The sequence below is a fragment of the Aquila chrysaetos genome, chromosome 1 (assembly GCF_900496995.4).
Source record: "Aquila chrysaetos chrysaetos chromosome 1, bAquChr1.4, whole genome shotgun sequence".
NCBI classification, from domain to species: domain Eukaryota; kingdom Metazoa; phylum Chordata; class Aves; order Accipitriformes; family Accipitridae; genus Aquila; species Aquila chrysaetos.
The window spans coordinates 20,345,011-20,366,755 of NC_044004.1; positions in this window are offsets into that span (position 1 = coordinate 20,345,011).

Consider the following 21,745-nt stretch of genomic DNA (forward strand, 5'->3'; position numbering starts at 1 on the left):
CAGCTTGGACAATAGAAAAAGGCTCTTCACTGAGAGGGTGGTCGGTCACTGGAACAGGCTCCCCAGGGAAGTGGTCACAGCACCAAGCCTGTCAGAGTTCGAGGAGCATCTGGACGACACTCTTAGTCCTATGGTTTAGTTTTAGGTAGTCCTGCAAGAAGCAGGGAGTTGGACTCGATGATCCTTATGGGTCCCTTCGAACTCAACATATTCTATGATTCTATGAAATAAAAAAGGCACAACAATAGTTTCCCCAAACAGCAGCAAAGTTGTGATGTTCCCATGAACCAGACATTTCTCCATGAAGCACGGCTGCTGTGGCCATCCAGGGTTGACACTTTGGGAAGCCTTTGATGTGTCCACCCTTTCCAAGTGGCACTCAACACGCTGTCAGGAAACACAATTTCAGGGTTTGATATTGCTACAGGGTTTTAAATGTCTACAAATGCCATATTGGTATGCAAAGCACCTTCTCTAAAAGATACACACCTGTTTTACTCCAAAGAGTTTAGGACCCCAGTTCCACAACTCAATTTGGCGGCTTTCACTCGTGCTAAGCCATTTCATGCAGACCTCTCAAACTCCCAGGACACTTCAGAAGGCAAACCTGTATACCCGCTATCGCTGCCCACAATTAATTTTGCAGACAAGGTGTTTTCTGATTGAACTAATTTAAATGCACTTTATTCGGCGATCATCTCCCCCTCTCCAGGGAAGAGGAAGGAGAATTTTCTCCCACTGTCCCCACCTGGGGTGTTTTGTGCAGCTTCATCTGCAGCAGCCCTGCTCCGCTCAGCGAGGGGCTGCCGGGCACGGACCACCCTCTCCAGGGGTCTTGGAGGTGTCAAGGAGCCTTCCTCGTGAGACAGAGGAGGATGAGGTGGAAGGAGAGGCAGGTGCAGCGGGGCCGGGGTACTGCGCAGGAGGGAGCCGGCGGGGAGAGTGGAGGCTTTGTCAGAGGCTGAGGAGAGAGCCTGGAGCGCCAGCAGGACGCAGCAGACGGCCCTGTCTCGCTGAAATTAAAAATGAATGATTGCTTTGGAACATTCACATGACAGAAAACAGGTGTGTGGGGGGGTTAGAAATATAAATATGCATATACATATGCACATATAAATTTCCTTAAAAGAACATTAAAAAATTGCTTGCTCTAAAAAGCGATGTCTACTGTATCCATACAGTAGCCCTGCAAAAAAATGAAATCCTCTCTCTTCTTTGAGAAAAAAAAAAGATGTTTAAGTAGAGCGCCAAAGAACGAGAAATAACACTGAAATGTGCATTCTGTTGCTTTCCTTCAATTCCAGTTTATAGGCTCAGGTGATTTTTTATGTAGCCTTGCAGGTGCATCCATTTAAGTCATGCCACAAATAAATGCAGTCAACTGCATATGAATGATTGTGCTATCAGATATCCATAGCTAAAATGGCACTTCAAATGGGTAACACAATCAAAGAAGCACTCAGACAGCATGTCAATGGGCATGATATAAAAATCTGAACAGATACGTGAGGTGCAAAGCATATGCCATGTCTTTAAACAGTCACCGTAACCGAGTGTGTAGGGGATCATGCAGGTGCCCTGGGACACCGCATGTACCCCAGTGCAGACACATACAACAGTGCACGTGATCCTCCAAGTGGACGTTAAATGGAAAATATTCTGATTCCCAGGTGAGTATGGCTCAGACGTCTCGTCACTTTGATGCATCATGTTATCACCGTCATTTCTGCTAACACGACGACTCTTTCTCTTTTCCAAAATCTCGGATATTTATCTTGAATTGCAAAGACAAATGGAATCAGATGAACATTTAGGAGTGTATAAATATTAAAATAAATACCCTGATGTGAAAGTTGTCAGCTCTGTTTCTTCAAGATCGGGAAGGTATTTCTCACACGTTCTCATTTTCGCTTCTCAATCCCTTTTTCATAAACCCCTGCTTTATTGAGTAAATATTAACATAAATGCTTTCACTGCATTTTTTTCCTGCAGCTTGACAGAAGTGGACAGTAGTGGACAGAAAGCTGCTGATCAGCTCACCCCATACAAAATGAGAAGAATAGAAGGGAAGAACACTTCAACCCTTTGTCTGAGAAGATTTAATTTCTAGGTTAATTTGCAAATAAAAATGAGTTTTGTTGGATTACAACCTACCACCTGCCCAAAGTAAGAAATTTGAAAAAAATTGTGGGTGAGAGGAAAGTATGTCAGTGGAAGTGTTCCCACTATGAGGACTCTTAATTGCTTGTGACCCTGCTGTGGAAGGCGGTATGGGAAAATTAATGCTCTGAGCAATATTCATCTTGCTGAGTGTTTTCCTTTCTTTCTTCACTCATGGTTGATGTGACCTTTTTGGACTCCAACTGCTAGAGGAGATGTACTGCAACATGCAGAGTACATTATTATTATCTTGAACGTTCTCCAGCTTTCGTACCAAATGTTTAGTCTGCTTGGTCAGGATTAAATGTCCTTTGCTTTTGACTTCTGAAGGTTTCTGGTCCAGATCGCACACCTGGTATGTTACCACAGTTTTCCTTTATAGACACACAAAAGCAGTTTTCTTTGCTGAAACGCAGCACTACAAGATAGGCTTTTATGAAAACTGTTTTTAAAAAAATATTCTCAGAAATCAAACAAAAGTACAGCTTGCCAAATCCTACTTTGGGAGAGCTGGCAAGTCCTGTGCAGTGACACCCTGCTCACCAGCCCCGGTCTCTTACACCAGAGGTGTACTGTGTGCCATGTGTGGTGGAGGTGGTTACTCACATTACACCAGAAAAAGAGGACTTGGTCACACGTACTGTCCTTGCTTTCATGTTTTCCAAACGGCCCCTAAAGAGGGATTCACGGTGGCTCCTAACCCTCAGATCTGTAAAGGACTCACTGTAGAAAAAGGGACAGGCAGAACAAGTTGGGGTGCCCCAGAGGTTTTCACACGTAGCTTCGCCTACGGTCCTATCCTGCAATAAGTCTTCTTGAGAAAAGGTACTAGTAGTATATTAGCACCATGTATGGAATAAAAACTTAATAGACGTAACAAGAGCAGTACCTCCAGCTGGCGCGGTACCCTGGGTGTGCCGAACCTGACTGCCGCCAAGCGCTGGGTACTGCAAAGGGTGAGCAGAACGAGGAGCGACTGAGCGCTCCTTGCCTGCCCCTCATCTCTTCTTCCCACCAGCTGTCAGTGGGAACTCAGGATCTCTGCGTCCTCCGTCCTTCTCTCCAAACTGGTTCAAACCGAATGAGCTCAAAACTGTCAAAGGGTTCTGGCAAACAGACACAAATGCAAACAGACAGTGCAATAACAGAAGTCTCATTTCTTTAGGACACCAGGCAGAAGAAAAACCCCATAGACAGCATGACAATTCTACGAGAAAAAGAAGTTTTCATATTTGCAGGATGACTGTATTTCACTATTTCGCTATGTGAAATTTGGTATGCTATTTGACCACCTAGCATCCCCCAAAACCAAGAAGGAATTTTAATTTCTCTGTTTCCACCTTAAACTCGGAAAAAAATATTTCTAAATTAGACTCGTAAATGAAAGTAAAATTCATCCTTTATACTCTTAAGGACAGAATATCCATAGCATTGGCTACAGAAAAAGTGGTCTACTTGTGGGTGAATTATGTCCTTTTTGAAAACAATGAAACAGAATTACTGGGTTTTTTTTCTATATATGGCCAAAGCTCAGATACCCTGCAGTCCCTCAAAAGCATAGGCACTTGAAAATAAATCCTTAGATAACCCATAATTTCAGTTAACCCACAAAAAGAGACAGGGAGGCTGTGGGAGAAGGAAAGCAGGCTTTGTGGGAATCATGGCAGGGGACTATTAAGATACAGAAGGCTAGATTTTGCCTTGTATATACCCATTTACTGACAAAATGTACAATCAGCTAATAAATTTTAATGCCATTTGATCAACTGCAGTTCCCTGACCATTTCACCCCAATTCCGGTTATTGATTACATGTGCACTGAACCACTTCAAACCTTGCCATTCAAACTAGGATTGCTGGGTACAGCACCCTTACGGAACGAACAGTCACTATGTTTTAGAAGAGGACCCAATTCTGGGCAGTCCCAGTTTCCCTGAAAATGACCCCAAATTGGCTTCTGCACATTTGAGATGAAGCTAAAGATAATGTCCGTCACACAACAGACATTGCTCAGCTTGGAGGTTGTGAACACCAGGTTGTAAACACCAGTCAGACTTAACCTGACACAGCTTTTTTTATGCTAGAAAGTGCTATGATATTTTCTGAATCTCAGGAAAGTCAAACCCCATTTTCTCAGCAAAGGAGGACAGGCAGAACAGTCCAAGATTACCCAAAGAGATGCGGAGCAGCTTGGGTGTATTGGCAGCATAGCATTTGGTGCCATCTTTGCTAGATTTTTCTCATCTTCCTCCTAATTTCTATGCGGTTTGGGTCCGTTGTGCAGCCTGGGCACGCTAAATGCTTCTGGAAGTGTGAAGGGGCAGTGCTGACCGAAGGGTAAGGGGCCTTGTCAAGCTCTGCCTGCTCCTTTCTCTCCCTTGTAAGTCTGTCCTGCTCCGTTTCCGCCACAGTATTTATACACTGAAATACTTGTAGATGTTTCTGCTCTCTCACCAGCTCTTTCTTCATAAAGCGACTACCTGAAGGTGGTTTGCTTATCGCGGGATGCCCTCCCACTTGTCGTGCCCATGTGGAGAGCGTCAGGATGGAAGGAGGCTCCTCCATTGCTGTTTATACTCATTTCCATGTGAGAGTCCCTCCCTTCATTTTCTCTTATCCCAGTCCCGTGAAAATCATGTGTGGTAACCGCTGTGCTACAGGGTGTAAGTAGTATTTTCACTATGTTCTGTGCTTAATGATGTTACGTTATGTTAAAATATGTTTTGTATTTATAAAATACATTTATATTTTACTACAACATACAACCTAATCCAGTGCACTGAAAAGCTTATCCCAATGTACGATAGGCAGCAAAGAAGGCAGGTTTAAAACTGCAAGTATGAAGTAGGTGGAAATCATGATATGGAGACCACTAGCTTACAATAATCATAACATCATTTTGCCTTATTTGGCAAACTGTATCACAGACTAAAGTTTAATTTAAGCAAAGGATAAAATTGCCAAGTCCATCTATATTACCTATGTCAAACAATTGAGCAAGACTCATTTAAACTGATTTGAGACAGTACAAACATTCCCCTGTAACAAGCTCAGGCATATCCACGTGTAGCGGCACATGCATGGGGAGTGCTGAGGAGCTCGGCGCTTACGCTGCTGTTCCCCTCTGAAGGCAACGCAAAGTCCGCGTTCAGGCTTTGAGCGAGTAAAAGCTAAAACTGACTTAGGTGATGACTTCAGATGTGTAACTCCAAGTGCACTTTTCCCACCCCTCCTCTGCCCATGGCTAATTACCCAACTCAAGAAAGCTTCCCGCCATTGTCCAAAAAGTTTTTTAAAAGCTGTCCAGGTATTTCACCCAAAGTGTTCTTGACAAAATTTGAATTTTTCCTCTTGGCTCTCAAACAAGGCTGTTCCCTTGCCAGCAAAGGGACCCTGCCTTCTCAGTTTACCCCACCGACAAAATGCGCCAGGAGTTACCCCAATCTGCTTACTCCTCCCTTTGCTCCAACAAACTGAATCCAGACCAGCCCTGGCACTTCCCAGTTGCCACCATCATGCCAGGCCTCAGCGCTGAGAGGCAGGGTTGGAGGAGGAGGTGACCAGCGGTAGGTGAGGACCGAGTCGGAGATTTCAAGAGAACTCAGACCGTAGGTGTCCATGGGACCTGACGGGCTGCATCCAAGGCTGCTCACAGCGCTGGCTGCTGCCTTTGTGAGGCCACTCTGTCACCTTTGAAAGGTCTTGGGGAGCAGGAGAGGTCCCCAGGAACTGGAAGAAGGCAAATCTCGCACCTGTCTTTGGAAGAGGCCAAAAGCACAACATGGGGAACGCAAGCCAGTCAGCCTAACTTTGGTCCCTGGGACCTGTCTGGTTTAACACCTTTATCAATGACACCATGAGTGCGCTCTCATCAAGTTCATGGATGACACCAAACCGGGGGGACCAGTCAGTACACTGGAGGGCAGGTCTGCCATCCAGAGAGACCTGGGCAGGCTGGAGGAATGGGCCAGCAGGCATCTCCTGAAATTCAACAAGGACAAATGCCACATCCTGCGCTTGGGAAGGAAGAGTCCCCTGGAAGGACTCAACTGGGGCCGATCTGGGCTTGAGCCGGCTGTGTGCCCTAGAAGCGACAGCGGCCAAGAGCACCCAGGGATGTGCTAAGAGGAGCACGGCCAGGAGGTCCGAGAGAGTAACTAAACCCCTTCACGCAGCGGTAGTGAGGCCACATCTGCAGTCCTGTGTCCTTTTGCTCCCCTCATATAGAAGAAAGAGGATGATCAGCTGGGGTGAGTTCAGTAGAGGGTCCCCAGGCTGGCCAGGGGCTGGAGCACTTCCCTGGGAGGAGAGGCTGAGGGAGCTGCGCTTGTCCAGCCTGGGGAAGAGACGGCTTTAGGGGCATCTAACAGCAGCTCCCCAGCATCTACAGGGACGTCATCGAGGAGGCAGGGCCAGGCTCTTCGCTCACAGAGATGCAAGGTAGGAGAATGAGAGAGAACAGATGATGAAGATGATGAAAGAGGAGAGTTTCAGACTGGATCTATGGAAAAAGTTTTTCCCCAGGAGGACAATCAGACAGCGGGACAGCTGCCCTGGGAGGCTGTGCAGTCTCCGTCCTTGGGGGTTTCAAGAAACAACTGCCTCAAGCCCTGAGCAATCTGGTCTGACCTCAGAGCTGTCCCTGCTCTGAGCAGATGTTAGACTAGCGACCTCCTGAGGTTTCTTCCAACCTGAATCACCCTGCGATCGCATGAACCTGTGGTAATGGAGCCTTGTTTATAGACTCCATAAACAAGGAGCCTGGATGTAGGCGGCGTCACTGAGAATAAGAAATGCAACTCTGAATTTTTTTGCCTTCCCTATATTTAAATTCTCATTAAAAATGATGGATTATTTCACGTTTTTTCTTTTTACATCACCCAGATATATTTATATACACGCACGTCCTTATATATAGAAACAGAGAGTGCCTGTGCATTTTCCTCTGTGTATTTATCCACTAAATGCATGTTTTATAATCCTCGGTGTTTTGCAAGGCTACAGGGTAATCTGCTTCATTCAGTAGTTACTCTTGCTCAGGAAATGCACAACAGTCACAAATGCTCCGCAGCTTGGTTTCTGGGTAAACGGTAGCTCATTTGTATTCAGCACCCTGTGTAAAAGTGATAAGAAGCCAAATACTCCTAGGAAACAGCACAAATGAAATACAGCACGCAGGAGGCGAAGTATTTATAGAAACAAAATATCAGCATTTTCCACACATTTACACAAAGCAATTTCAGTCTTTTCATAGGAAAAAAAGAACATCTCTGGCACTCATTTACTCATTTCCCTGCAGTCATATATTTTGGCCAAAAAGCACTGACTACATAGAAAACCTTTGGGTCACAGCAAATTAAAGATCAATGACAACCTAAAATAGACGCTGTCATATTTTAACTCCTAACGTGTCTTTGTAATAAAAGCATTGTTTTAGTAAGTAAATAACGTGACATTTCTGCTTGAATGGGATTTTAGCCTCTTGGCTGAACCCTGCCCGCAGATCCCCAGCCTGCTATGAGAGGAAGAACTACATCCGCGTTTAACTCCTTGGGACTTCTGGATTGATTAGCTGAAGTCCGTTAAGCGCAAGACAGAGGCTTGCTGGTCGGAAAAGCAGCTGGCCACGTCTTCCCTCGCGTGCGCCCCTCAGCCGTGTCTCTGTTCAGGACGGCGAAGCCTTGCTGCGTTCGGGTGCGATGCCCACCTGCACCCCCGGGGACAAGCCCCCTGCCCCACAGCAGGCGCTGGACCGGCTCCGGCTAAGGGCGCTCCCAGCAATTGGGCCAAAATGCTTCAGCCTAGCTCGAGGAAAGCGAGGAGAGGACCGTGACAGCCTTCTAAAGGACTAAACATTTGCATCCCACGTGTGTCGAACCGGCTACGCTGGCAGAGGGAGAAGCGGGCCAGGCCAAGCCCCCGCCGCCTGCCCGTGCCCGGCGGTGCCGCTGGCACTTGCCCACCCATCCCCTCCCCAAGGCACCGAGCACAGCACCCGCGCCCCTGCCTCTGTCGCCCAGCTGGCAGAGCAGCCTGCCCTCTGTCTTTAAACGAATAGGTAGGAAGAGAGAACAATTTTTTTAAAGCCTAGGTGGTTGATTCTTAAATCTAACGGTGATATTTGAAGACTCCGATTTTGTTACGTGTCCTCGGCCCTCCTTGTGCGTGTGGCTCGTACAGTCTTATGAGTAGCATTAAGCCTATGCCATAACAGGGACCGGAGCAAAAATACGGTTGTTTAGTCATTCCACAGTAAAGTAATAGAATAGATAACAATTTTTGCAGGAAGCTTACAAAATAAGCACCTATGCAGCTAAGTCCAAGTATTATTCCCATTTGGCTAATAATGTGAGTAAAGGTTGCGAGACACCATCAGCTGTACCTTCTGCTATGATCCCTAAACTTAAATCACTACTTCCTGTTTGTGGATTTTGGGGGTGGGGATTTACAAATGCATGAAAAATATATGATAAAATCCCAGCTGAAGAGTGAATTTATCTTTTATTGCTGTAGTTTTTATTAGGAACATTGAGAAATAGGGAAAACAAGACAAAATGTTCAAACCTTCTAATACAAAGCAAAGAAATAGAACAGTGACTAAAAGAAAGCACCTGAACTAGGAAACAGCAGAAAGACATAAAAATGGCTTTTCTTGCCGCCATAGCCTACAACTCAGACAAAAATATGTTAGACAGAAATTGTCTTATCTATTAGTAGAAAAGACATGAAATTCAATGGTACTAAGTAATCTTTTGCACACCTCTATTTTAACCTTTCTCTTCAATCTCTTGACAGGCTTAAATAAGTGACTAAACACGTAGCGGTCAGAACATGCCAGTGATAGACAAACAGCGAAAGGAAGGCTCGGTCACCAGTGGAGGCTGTGCGGCAGGAGCCATGTGGTGCTGGTGGCTGCACGTAGTTCAACAAGGTATTTTCTTGAATCTGTTTTCTGTCTGTATCTACACACACAGTGTGTGCAGGTAAAGCAAATAAATAAATAAAAAAAATCATTCCTGCAGCACAGGTTTCTTGCTCAACAGGACAGCAACCTGCAAAGCTTCAAATCTGTTCCTACCTGGCAGAGGAGTGACAATATGTACCAGCCATAGACAAGCCTGCTAAAATGGAATAAACTGGGGGAAAAAAGGATGCAGTTATAAAATGTTTAAAAACCTGATCCTAAGGCAGCTGCAAAACAGCAAATCAAAGACTCTTTCTGGCCAAAAATGTGGAGGCCTTGCAAGTTACTATGCTTAGGAGAAATTGATGCAATGCTGTTTCTCACAAAATTTCTGAGCACTGTTCCTTCAGGCATTGGAGGGATTAAGAAAACAGAGGCAGTTTCTTGTGCTTCTACCAAGTCTCTTCCAGACAGCGTATTTCCAAACCTGCCCCTCTGGGCTTTTTCTCAGGGTCACGCTTATTTAGGTTGGGTCTGACTTTCTGCTCAGTTCTGTGTTTTTCTCTTCCCTTGCATCTATAGTCAAGCATCAGAAAAGTTCCTCTTCCCTGACGATTCAGTTTCTTCAGTGAATTTACATATGTCTTATACTGTGCCTGGTGCAGATACTAAGTGAAAGTTGGTTGCTTCACCAACTTATAGAACTTCAGTAACACAGCTGGATTAGTATAAAACCTACTGGAGACAAAGATGAATATTCAAGCTTAGGACATCTGTTTCACCCTTCAAGACACTTACTGATTTACTGAGGTCTTTAAAATTAATGCGACGCTCCATTATATTTTCGATCATATGGTTAACCTGATCCGCTTTCTCCAGAGCTGTAACAAGGACATTAGTGTTTCCAATTTGTGTACCCAAACAGCATCTCTTTTCCTCATCTCAGTTTTCTATCTCCCTTCCTAGGATCCTTGTCTACATTTCAATACTCATAAATCATACTGATGCAACAAAATAATTTCTTTTATTGTGAAGTGTCTTACAGGGTCAGCAAGATCTTATCTAGAGCACTGCACACATGTCAGAAGCTGCAGTTTAGGAGTTGTACCTTTCAGTTAAAGAAAAAGACAGGCTAGGAAGGTAAGCCAATAGCTTTCTGTACAAGGTCTAGGTGCAGAACACTGAAACCTCAGCAAAGTATCAGATGGACCTTGAAGGCCACATGAGGGAGGGCACAAGACTCTTCCCTCCCACTGGCAGGAGGATGGATCACTAACAGCAGCTAACTCAGGGTAGGCTGGAGGGGAAAAAAAGGAAAACTTGATGTAGAGGTGCTAGATTAAATGATTGAGGCATCCCTTCTTGTGCCTTGACCTTTCAGAGAAGAATGATTACATCTGAAGTCAAGCAGGCTGCATAGCTTGGGAATTTGAGCATCACCTACAGAACACGGTTTTCAGTAGTGAGGTGGCACCTCTCAAACAGCTTGGTTGTTGCCTCACTCTGGTGGGTCCTAAGTTCAAAAGGTGGCCATGCCCAAAACTGCCCAAGACTTAGGGCTCCAGTTCAGGCATACTTAAATTCAAAGGAGATGCAGAAACAGGGAATTTCTTTGCCTCTGTCCCCATGAAAGCCTCGAGCCACTGTTTTCTTAGAGCACCTTAACATCCCATGGGATCAAGGCCTTCATGAAATACAGTTCCAGCCACCACTTTTAAAATATTATTATAAGTGCCACCTTCCCTGAACAGCTTTCTGATCACCATTTGTCAAGAAAATGACAAACCTATTCTCAGTTTTGCACCAGGTGATTCTCTAAGCCTGGAAGGAAGAGTCTTAGCCTGAGGCTTACAGTCTCCTCTGGAGGAAGAGGAGGGATGTACTTCATCCTTCCAGGTGTGCCAAGGAGGGAAAAAAAAAATCCCCTCAATGTTCATTAAACTGAGCAGGAGGAACAAATAAGTTGGTGACCTGTAGCCCCACGACTCGGGAAGGAGGGGGCAGCGCTCCAAGGGTGCCACTGCTCTTCGAGTGGTGTAGGTGCCCCAGCTGAGGTCTGTCCGGGGAGCTCCCGGGGCTGCCCGCCCCTCCGGGTGAGGCACCCCGGTCCTTCAGACATATCATAGGGCTCAGGGTGTCTATATTTTCAGGTCAAAAAGACTTCTGGCAGCTTCTTTATAAACACTCTGGGGGCTGTGGATGCCATTCAAAGGGGTTAGGGAGCGCAGCATCGAACTTCAAGGTACCCATGTCTTTTTTTGTTTCTGACTGTTAGGAAATAAGCCCCCAGGGAGGCAGTCTCTTACCAAAAGCGTTCTGGCCTAGACATACCCTCCAGCAGGAATCAAGAGGCAGCTGAGGGATGTGGCCTGGCCATACTGTACCTCAGAGGCGCCGGAGATGGCAGCTTTCCTCCGCTCACAGGTTACGCCCTACTCCAGACCCGGGCTCGTAGACACAAGCCAGAAGTACCCCAGTTAGCACATTCTCAGTGTTAAGTCTATTGCTTTTTATAGACAGCACCGGAAAAAAGAGGCTTAGCAAAGCCATTACAAATGCAAACACGTACCCTGAGTGTCACAGCTACAAAAGGAGGTATGCCGGTCTCCGGTGTGGAGGCTTGGCTCGTGCAGTCCCTCTCCGGTCCAGCAGTCCCTGGCACTTCTTGGCTCCTGCACAGGGTTTAGGACCATGTAATCTGCAATGCTGACAGCTGAATAGTGACGAGCCTGGTTCTCCCCATCAGTGCAAATTTAACTTCATGACTTGCATCGGGAGAATTAGCACTACAATACCTGCTAGCTGGAGTACCGGGATATTGCTCTGAACCAGACAGTCACTGAAAACAGAAAACATCTATCAGTTTGAATTCTGAATCAATGAGCTAAAAGAATATCCTTGCTTGAGATAAAAGACTGAAGTCGTCAGAGTTATTCTATACCGTTCGACTGACTTTGCTTTCTATTTGTATGACCTTTTCCTTTCTTTACATTTTCCCTTTTGCTTTCAAAAGCAGAATTTTAAAAAAGTTGTATTAAAGATGAGTTCGAGTGAAAATGATTTATTTGTTTTGGAGCAATGTTAAGACCCATTTCCAGAAAGAATGGAAAAATACAGTCAAGATCAAAGAGTTTGAACAAAGACAAAGGTAAGCTCTTCGGCACTGCAGACAAAGCTCTGGGTGCAGGAATCACCGTTCCCAGAAGTCCCTGCTTGACAGTGGAGCATCGGGAAAACCCAAAGACCAGCATGCAAGAGCAACTAAAGGTCATAGCAGCAAAGAAGGAGTATGAAAAGATGAGATTAATCTGTCGGGAACTGCATACATATCAAGAAAAGGCTTTGACGAAGATCTGCCAGGAAGTTGAGGCAGGCAGGAGAACTTGCTTGAGGAATAAATGGGAAGAACCTCGTATTGAATTTGGAAATAGCTAGCACGACCTATCGGTGACCATTTTAGGTGAGAAAATGCTGGCATATTCCCAAGTACGCTTGTGCAGATAAAAGAGAAAAGCCTTTGCTACTATGATGTTTGCTTTTAGAACAGACACTTGAAATATTTATAAACATGGGATTTTTAGTTGCAGTTCTTGTGACATACTTTAGGTTGATTCTCAATAATGCCCTAAGTACTTGGAAAATACATAGGTTTAAGCTTAACAAGTTATGATAAGGCTAGCATTATATCTGACCTCATTTCAGTTAAAATAAGAGAAAATCCACTGAAAAGCCTTTCCCATGTCTCTCACACCTATTAGTATTTAAAAATACATGCAAAAAACTCCATATGCACTAACAAGCGGGAGAGTGGAAAAGACTACAAGATAAATATCTGTAATAAGGAACTTGGTGCCTTCTCTCCAAAGCTGGTCTAATCAATCAAAATGTATTGTGCTCTGCATATTTGCCTATTATATTTGCTGACCTGTGTGAGTAAAGCTTACAAATATTGGCAGTCTTGTGCTTTTCCGGAAAGGAGATTTCAAGTAAGGCACCATCCATCATAGCATCAGCACTCTTAGGAGTTGTTTAGAAATAAGCTAGGACTTCTTGGGTTGTTGTGGGGCTTTTAGTTAAAAATTGTCACTGTTATAGGAGTGGTTACCAACAAGCAAGCTATCACTATAACGGCACATGTAACTTGGAGATGGAGTGACACAGTTGCTGCCCTAGTAAGCCTACAACTTAAATGCATTAATTTGTCTATTTCCTGCGCTCATCTTCTTTTATTTGCCTTTTTTTGCTTGTTTATTTGGGTTTGTTGTTAGTTTGTTTGTTTGTTTTCTTTTATTGCTAGCCTATTAGCTAGAAACCTCCACTCGGAGGAATCAGACTTGTCTGCAGTTTAGACAGGTTAAACATTATTGGGAAAAGCCTATGTGGAGGGAGTTGATGAAGTTCCACCAGGAGCGGCGGTCATTGCCCAGGATGGTGCCAAGTGCCAGCGAGAGCCTCAGCTTTCCCTGAATTTCATTTGCCGGTTGTCAACAGCCGGTAGGATCAGGCCCCACTCCTGCAAGCTCTATTAACATATAATTGGATTTGTTCAAAGGCTTCCCAAACAGCGCTGTTTTATCTCATGCCTTGGTTATCTTTCTCGCATTTAACAATCGGTTAAATAAAGGGCACAGGCAAGAGCGAACAATTCTGCTGGGACCTGCCTGCGCTTGGCCCAGCTGCGTGGTAGCGATCAATAACCTACTGATGTTCCAGCCCTCGCATGAACACAAGTTGGCTTGAAACGCAGAGTGCACAGTTTATGTCTCTGTCTACTGCCCGTGCATGTTACTTAGAAGGAAAAGCAACTTAATTTCTTTATGTTTGACATTTCTGAATGCAGTTGTTACTTCTAGCAACTATTAAAATCATCTGGATTTCACAAAAATCTTGGAAAGGTATTTGTGTACTGAAAGCATTCATGTAAAATGTGAAATCATAAGGGAAATTTTGTGTAGGTATGGATTAAGTGTGGCTTAAGTGAACAGGATTTATGGCAGCTATTTTTTACTAAGAGAATAAAGTAAATTATTACAATTTTAAAAAAAAGTCTCAGAAATGATCGGTTTTGTTAATTTTTGCCTTTAATTTCAGGTATTTTTCTATGCCTTCTATTTATTTTATTATTGAGACTTTGCAGTAAAATTGAAAGCAGACCTCAGCAATGCCCTAAGTTTGGACAGAAATTATAACCTCATTGGAAAACAAACCAAATCTCTGTGTAGATGCAGGGTATGCTGCTGCTGTTCTGCACTCTCTATCTGTTAAAATTCAAAGAAAAAGATCTACTCTGAGATAGAACCAGAAAGAGAATGTTTCCAACTAACTGATAGTCCTGAATTTTTGCTGCCAAAACCTTATTTTAGGCACATTGTTTTCTGGAAAGCTACAAGTAACAGCTTAAAAAAAAAAAAAAAAGTTTTATAATATGACCAGGCTTCCATTGCATGTGGATAAGTTATTTACTTAACTTTAAGTACACTGTATTAAACTTACCTAAAGCCATAGACTTCAAAGGTAGGATTGGCAGTGTGCAAGAGGCTATGTAACTATCATTGTTGAGGTACTTCAAATACTTAAGAAAAATATCTGTTGACAGGCCTGAAAACCGGCATTTTCTGGCAGTGCATATTCAGTGCACTGAGAGCTATAGAAACGGTGATGGCTCAGTGTCATTTCCTTGCTCCTCCACTGTACCTCTGGAAGGAAATCGGAGGTCTTTGTATTTTCTAAGCTCCTTTTATCTTAGGCCCTTTGAAATTATCAAAGGAGCTAGCTAGTCAAAACCAGCCTGGAAAGCGGAGCTGCTGATTTTACCCCCATACATGCCATAATGTGGTATTTAGTTTCATGAATCTTATAGCAAACCTTATTCAGGCAAAAATGTATTTACCCTTGTTTAAGTAGAAAACAGTTAAAAATGGAGGAGTTGAAGTCATCTGCACCTTAAAGAGAGACACGCAAGGACAGGGACAGCATGTGTCCTGAGCTACCTGTCTCAGGCATCAGACTTTGACCTGCTACTTCACGCTTCCCGAGACAGAACCTAAGGGCATAAGCAGCATCAAACAGCACAGCTACACAAAACGCAATCGGCGCTCTGAGGTGATCCTTCTGCCTTTACTTTCTTACCTATAAATGGGAAGGATACTTACTTAGCTCCATCTCACAGAACGATGGAGAAATCCATGCTTTCCATTTCAGGCTTTGTAGACCTCTGGCAAAACTAAAAACACACACAAGTGTTGTACAACCAAGGTCATAAAATAAAGAATGAAACTGAATTTTCAAATGAAAAGATTTAGGGGGGTTTTGAATGTGTAACGGTTTCTTGAGATCAGCTTTTTTCCCCTTTTTATGCCAGCTGCTAGTTTCTACTGGTCTTTTTGGAAGGCCTTGAAGCAAGTCTTTCGTGACGTATGTGCTCTTAGCCTGAACCAGTGACACAATCAATCTTCTGAGCCACCGTCATCCCCTGCACTTTCATGACACAGTGCTTACACTGCTATATTTTACTGAGGAAATGAGGTCACCCAAGACTCACAGACTCCTAAATACAAGTGCCTGTTACTGTAGAGCGAGGCAGAAAAACAGGAGCAACCTCAACCCCGGCGTGACTGGAGAGCAAGGCAGCCTGAACAGCCCTGTCACGCAGGACATACCATCAGGATATACTTGTGCATGGGGCCACATAGCAAGACCCATAGCACAGGATTTCTGCCAAGGAAATCCGCTTCTCTCCATCCAGCATAGGGATGAGGAAGAGCGAGAAGAGCTGCAGGACTGCCCCGTACATGCAAATAATGTCAGCACTGCTGTGGAGGAACAACAAAACTGGAGCAAAGAGTGGGGAGGGGAAAGCTGAAGCCACCTTATCATTTAATAAACTCATGCCTAATCAATAAAGAAGCAAAAGCAAATACAAAAACCCTGGAGTCCCGCCTGCACAAAGGACTGGGGCTTGAAGTAGGGCTAGCCCCTTCGCAAGCTCTGGAGCTCTACCCCACACCGAGTTTCAGACCCATTTAAACTTCCGAGCAATTCCCATCGGCACTTTATGGACACCAGCTGCAGCCGTGGTCACTCCAGCCGGGGAGGCAGCGCTGCCTGCGCCTCCTCCGTGGACGGGCCCCACCTCGACGGAAGGTAGGTGGGATGCAGCAGAAGGTGGGATGCAGAAGGTGGGTGCAGCCACAGAAATACAAAGCAGCAGCATGCAGAAAAATAAACCCGTAAGGTAAAAGTCAGAAGAAGAACACACAGCCACTGTAAGAAAAAAGGCAGGGGGTGACAGCAACCTGGTAAGCTAACAAAGGAGGAGGAAGGAGGAACTGTTAGAAGGGCAAGAAGGTTTATCATTAAAAAAATACCCTCCTCTTCCCGATGTGTTTATTTTGGGAACACATTCATTGTGCATGTGCAGCTTATCTCTGTAGCTCAGAGAAAAGTATAGATCAGCTCTCCGCTGTCACCTCAACTGACAGACAGCTGCTGCTGCAGCGGAGTGACAGCTGAAAAGCTGCACGATTGATTCCAATACCGTCTTGCTCCATTGCAGCTAACGAGAGGCTTGTGTTCATTCTGCTTTTATTGAAGTGATTTCTTCTAATTGCCTATTTAACACGTTAAAAAATACCGGGAGATACAGGTCAGTGGTCCAGTCTGATGCTCGGGCAATGTTTTCCAGGTACAAATGAAGATTTGCTTATGCTCAACACAAAGGCTGCAGAGAAAAAAATTAATGATCTTATCAGGTAAAGCAGGTGTTGTGGTCACACCGCCAAGGTCACTAGCATTAACAAAACACTCTGAAAACAGAATTGTGGCATGTTCCCAGCAAGGTGCTGGAGTGTTGTAGAGATAATGTGCTCAGCCTCGAGGGGAAAAAAATATGATGCGCTAACACTCGCTAACAGCTGTTAATGGCAGAGTATTGTGGACAGGAGAAGGATGTTTGACCTACCAGTCCTTTGGAGGAAGATGTAAACAACTGGCTTGATTCCCTGCTGCCTTGCCCCTGCTCTGGCCTTCTATGCTTGTGCCAAGTAAATGTGGCATATATGCTAAATGCTCTCACATCAAAAGAGCTGAGTTTTACCACCACTTGCACAGATGTAAAAATCTACGGAAAGTGCAAGGTAGGGGAAAATTAGGGCCTGGAAATGCAGGAAGAGGAGCTTATGCAAGTACAAAGTGAACAGGGAGACTCAGAAATGCAGTTATATAGCGACTAAATGAAAACAGCATCTTTTAACTCCGCTAAGTGGTGCCCCAGGAGCCTTGTGAGTCACAGCTACTTGCTTCCATGACAAAAATACATTGTTATTGCCTCTCTTTCCTGAGCCCGCTGCAGAGCCATTGCATCTAGAAAAGAGACAACACAACTCCCTTCTGGATCAGCAGACCGAATAACCCAAGGCCAGCTGCACAGTTCACTTCTGCCGAGCTTACACCTGCAGAAGGGCCGCCGCAGCCCCTGCCTCACTTGGCAGTGCAATGGCATTTCGTTACGCGGAGCACAAGGCATACCGTCGCTGGAGCTGGGACACCCTTAGCCCTGCTCCACTCCGTTAACAAATCCATACGTGCCTTACAGCCTTGCTGAAGGCGGCAGTAGCGTTTCACCCACCACAACTTTTAATATGGATAAGGGCGTACAAGCAATAGAGACGCGTTTGTCCTGGCCATCTCGGTGTGAAAAGAGATCAAAAACTATTTACCTGTAAATGAGCACATGGATCCAGAGGTCACTGCATGAAGTCACCACAAGGTGTTATCAATTAATATGTATAATATGACTGAAATAACCAAGGAGCTGCTAAAGTCCTATGTACAGCCCCCATCAGTTAATATGTAAAATAGGGAGAGCTTAGGAACTAACTGCTAGACAGTGGGACTTTGTAAATAAGTAGGGTGTTTAAATCAGAAAAGGTAAAGGATTGTGGTCTGGTTAATACATCTTGAAGAACCGCCCGGAACTGCCAAGATTAGGGAAGAAGTAGGTAAAAGGTAATTCCTACAGGGGGAGATCACGACCGCTGACTCATTGACCACCTACTCAAAAGAAGACAATGAAGGAAGAAGACAGAGTCTGCGCACTAATTTACATGAGGGGCGAAGAAGAACGAACCAATCATTAAGGAAAATAACAATGAATATGTATTAGTTAAGTGTATAATTATGAGGATTTTTGAAACAAGGGTCTGCTGTCTTGAGACAGGCACCCATTCATATGCATCAATGAAATTAGTTTGAAAATACCTCCACACTGTGTGTTATTGGCTTGCACATTGGGTAAACAAACCCTGTTTGTGGGACAACAAAGGCACTGTGAAGAATGTATGTAGCCTACAAAGACCTCCACCAGCCACAACAGATTCTTTCTGAAGACACAGAGTCACTGAGAAATATCTCACTTCAAAAGGCCTTGGAGCCAATGAGGCTGAAATTCCTAAGCATGACTTCAGAGAGAGGAACTGTGTGGGGCCTGACAAAACCATCTACTGCTAGAAGATCAACATGGTGTGCATCTTTTCTGAAACCCAAAGTGCTGCCCTGACACAGATTTAACATTCAGCTGAAATTTTTAGAAACAAAACCAAAGAGAAAACCAGAGCGTGACAGTTTGTGCCATCTGCATGGAATACGAGCTTGAGTTTTAATAGCATCAGTTATATCATTATTAAAAAAATATTTTTATATTCAAATCCACTTACTGATTATAAACCCTTGAACAAAAAAAGCTAGCGGCATGTGCATTTGCACCTGCTGCCTTTGTGTGCTCCAGCTGACTTCTTGCATATGAAATTCTGCATCAGTGGGGATGGCAATACCCTGGTAGGCATCCTTCCCCCTTTCCCCATCCTTTTTCTGATGCACTAGTACAGCAGAGTCTGCTAAAAAAACCACCCAGAAATACTCATTGGAGTGAGGGGAGAATAGAGTACTAGAAATTAATACTAGTAGAGGGCAGGCTACTATTGTGATGCAATGAGAGCTGTATTTTGACAGTATCCTCTGGTGCTTGCACTGTGCAGCCAGTCAAGACTTTACTACACATACTCAGATCTTGCTGGAGACTCACTACCCCCTCAGCTGCACAGCCAGTATTTCAGGCTCTTTCTATTTTTATAAACTTCCTAGGCACTTTCCTCATCTTGCATTTAAAAATGTTATCTTTAACTGTATCCCAAGCCCCTCCACCTACTAAGCCATTTGCAATTCCTCTACCAGTATTGAAATAAATGCTATATAGAATCAGAAGCCAGAATCTGCATTACAGCTTCATTACAGAGAGAACCAGAAGGACTAGAGTAGTAAGACAACTTGTATTTAATCAAGAGTTTATACAATATGTTGCAGGTTTTTTTCCTTTAGTTACATTTGATAGATTCTTCTTCCCTCAATAGCTACATTCCCGGTTGGACATATTACAGACCAAGCTAAGCACTCTTTCCATCTGCAGTTCCTCAGGCTCCAGAAAGACTAGTTACAGGATTAACTAACTGCTCAACAGTATTTGCATCTGCAAACTAGTTCTACTTGTCACATCTGCTTGGCAGCCCAACATCAAAGCAAAGAGGGAACGCTTTCCCCTGCTTGGGCACCAAATTCTCCTCCCACAGCCAGACCTTGCGGCTGCATTAGAGAGCGATGGGTCCAGCACCGTGCCCTGCCCCACCGCCTATGGAGGTGTCACTGCACTGAATTCAGTGCAGAAACAATTTAGGTAAGGGGTGAGAATGGCTGCAAATATTTTTTCAAGAGTTTAGACAGCAATAGGAACTTTACACATAGCAAAAGCCAAACACGCATAACCAATCTATAAACCTTCCAAAACGTTGGAGACCTTGTTCCTTTTTCCTGTATTTTGGCCATGTGCTCCTCCAGTACCCTTCAATCACAAGAAATGCACCTGAGAAACAGCTTTTTGAGAGAACGGATCAATAGAAGCACTACGTGTTGCTCTTGAATTCGAAATGAAGTGATGTGTTCCTACTTGGGATGCCTAGAGAAAGATTAATAATGCACACACCTCTGTTGCTGTCACGTTATTTGTACAAGACCAGTTTCCCTGCTTTCCCCCGCAACCAGCAGTAAGATGGTAGCCTAATGTTTGCAGCTCTCTGAGAACAAGTAATAGGAAAGGTAGCACCCAGCTGAAACCACTGTATTCTTTCTATTCACATTAGGTTAAAATAAAGCAGTTTTGCAATAGCTGACTCAGCCTGGATTTGAATCCAGGATCTAAAGGCAAATTAAATTTCACCATCCACGTTAAGAAAGCAATTCAGCTTCTGAACTGGATCAGCTTTGATGCCGCACTAAAGAATTTAGTTGAAATATGGTATGATGAAAGACTCCTGTTCAGCAGCAGATATAATTATCACACTGATCTTAATTAGATCATGAACTTGACTTTAGGATTCCCAAAGGAGTACTGAAAGCTTGGTCCAGTTACAATGAACTTGGTCCAGAACACTGAAGCTTATCCATCAAGATAAATATATTACTAGTTCTTTGATATGACAGATGCTTGATGAGTGACAGAGCAAATGCCTTTTTAACTATGATTTTTAAAAAGAATTCTTAAACTGCACTAAAGTGTATGCTGTTATCTTTGAGGGAAAAAAGTACAATACATGAAAAGATTATTACAGAGCACATAGAGCACAGTTTTTCAAGCACTGGTTTCAGAATTAAAAACATTTGAACACAGGTTCTCTCTGTGGAGAGTCACTTTGTAACCAATTCAAGCCTTTAAATAGCTATTGTTTTAAAAAATTGTCAGCTACAGAAATTGTTTTTCCTTCAAATTCCAAATGCTGTCAGGCCAGGTTGATTAAAAAGTTGCATTTAAAAAAAAAAGGGGGGGGGGGGGAAGGCAATCTAATCACCCCTTATAAAAGTGAAAACAGCAACTCAATTTTTAAAGCATCATGAACAAAAGGCTATAGCCCATCTATCATTCACATATGGATTCATGTAATGATTCTTCAATTAGAATTATTATCTATACAGCAGCTGAAGACTGAGAACTGCTGATACACTGCAGATGAGAACATTTGCTAGTCTCTGGGCTCCAGCCTTTCTTAAAAAATGATGATCGCACAATATAGATTGCTCGGTTTATATGTGTATTAAGCTGCAATGCCAGCATTTACATTTGCAACATTACAATTTTGCTTTCTTAGGCTCAAGAGAATTTGCTGCATCTGGTAGATTTTATTTGCTTTGTATCTTAGGCAATCGTTATGAACAAAGTGTGAAAAGACAGGATTATTGCTCAAGCAGTCCTTTGTTTTGTTCATTATCTCAGCTACTACAAAAGAAGTAAACTAAGAGTGGGCCTGTGAGATGGGTCATTCAGTGTCAGTTTGCTTGCACTATATTATCCCAGTGCTATTTTTATAAGGCAAGTCCATCTGCTCCTTCATTCCTTTCACCTATATAGATCCACATAGTGTAAGTTGTAATATCAGAGGGAAAGAAAAGCATCTTGCAGAACAGTTACAGGCACCATAAGGGAGGAAAGTCACTTTGGCAATTCAAACTTCAGCAATCTGAGAGGTCTTTGCCTAACCACATACCCTGCCCCATTGCCAAATGCTATTGTCTTCAGAAGCAGGTATCGATAGAATATATGTTCTGCAGAAGCAGAACGGGAAGTGTGCTAGCTCTACA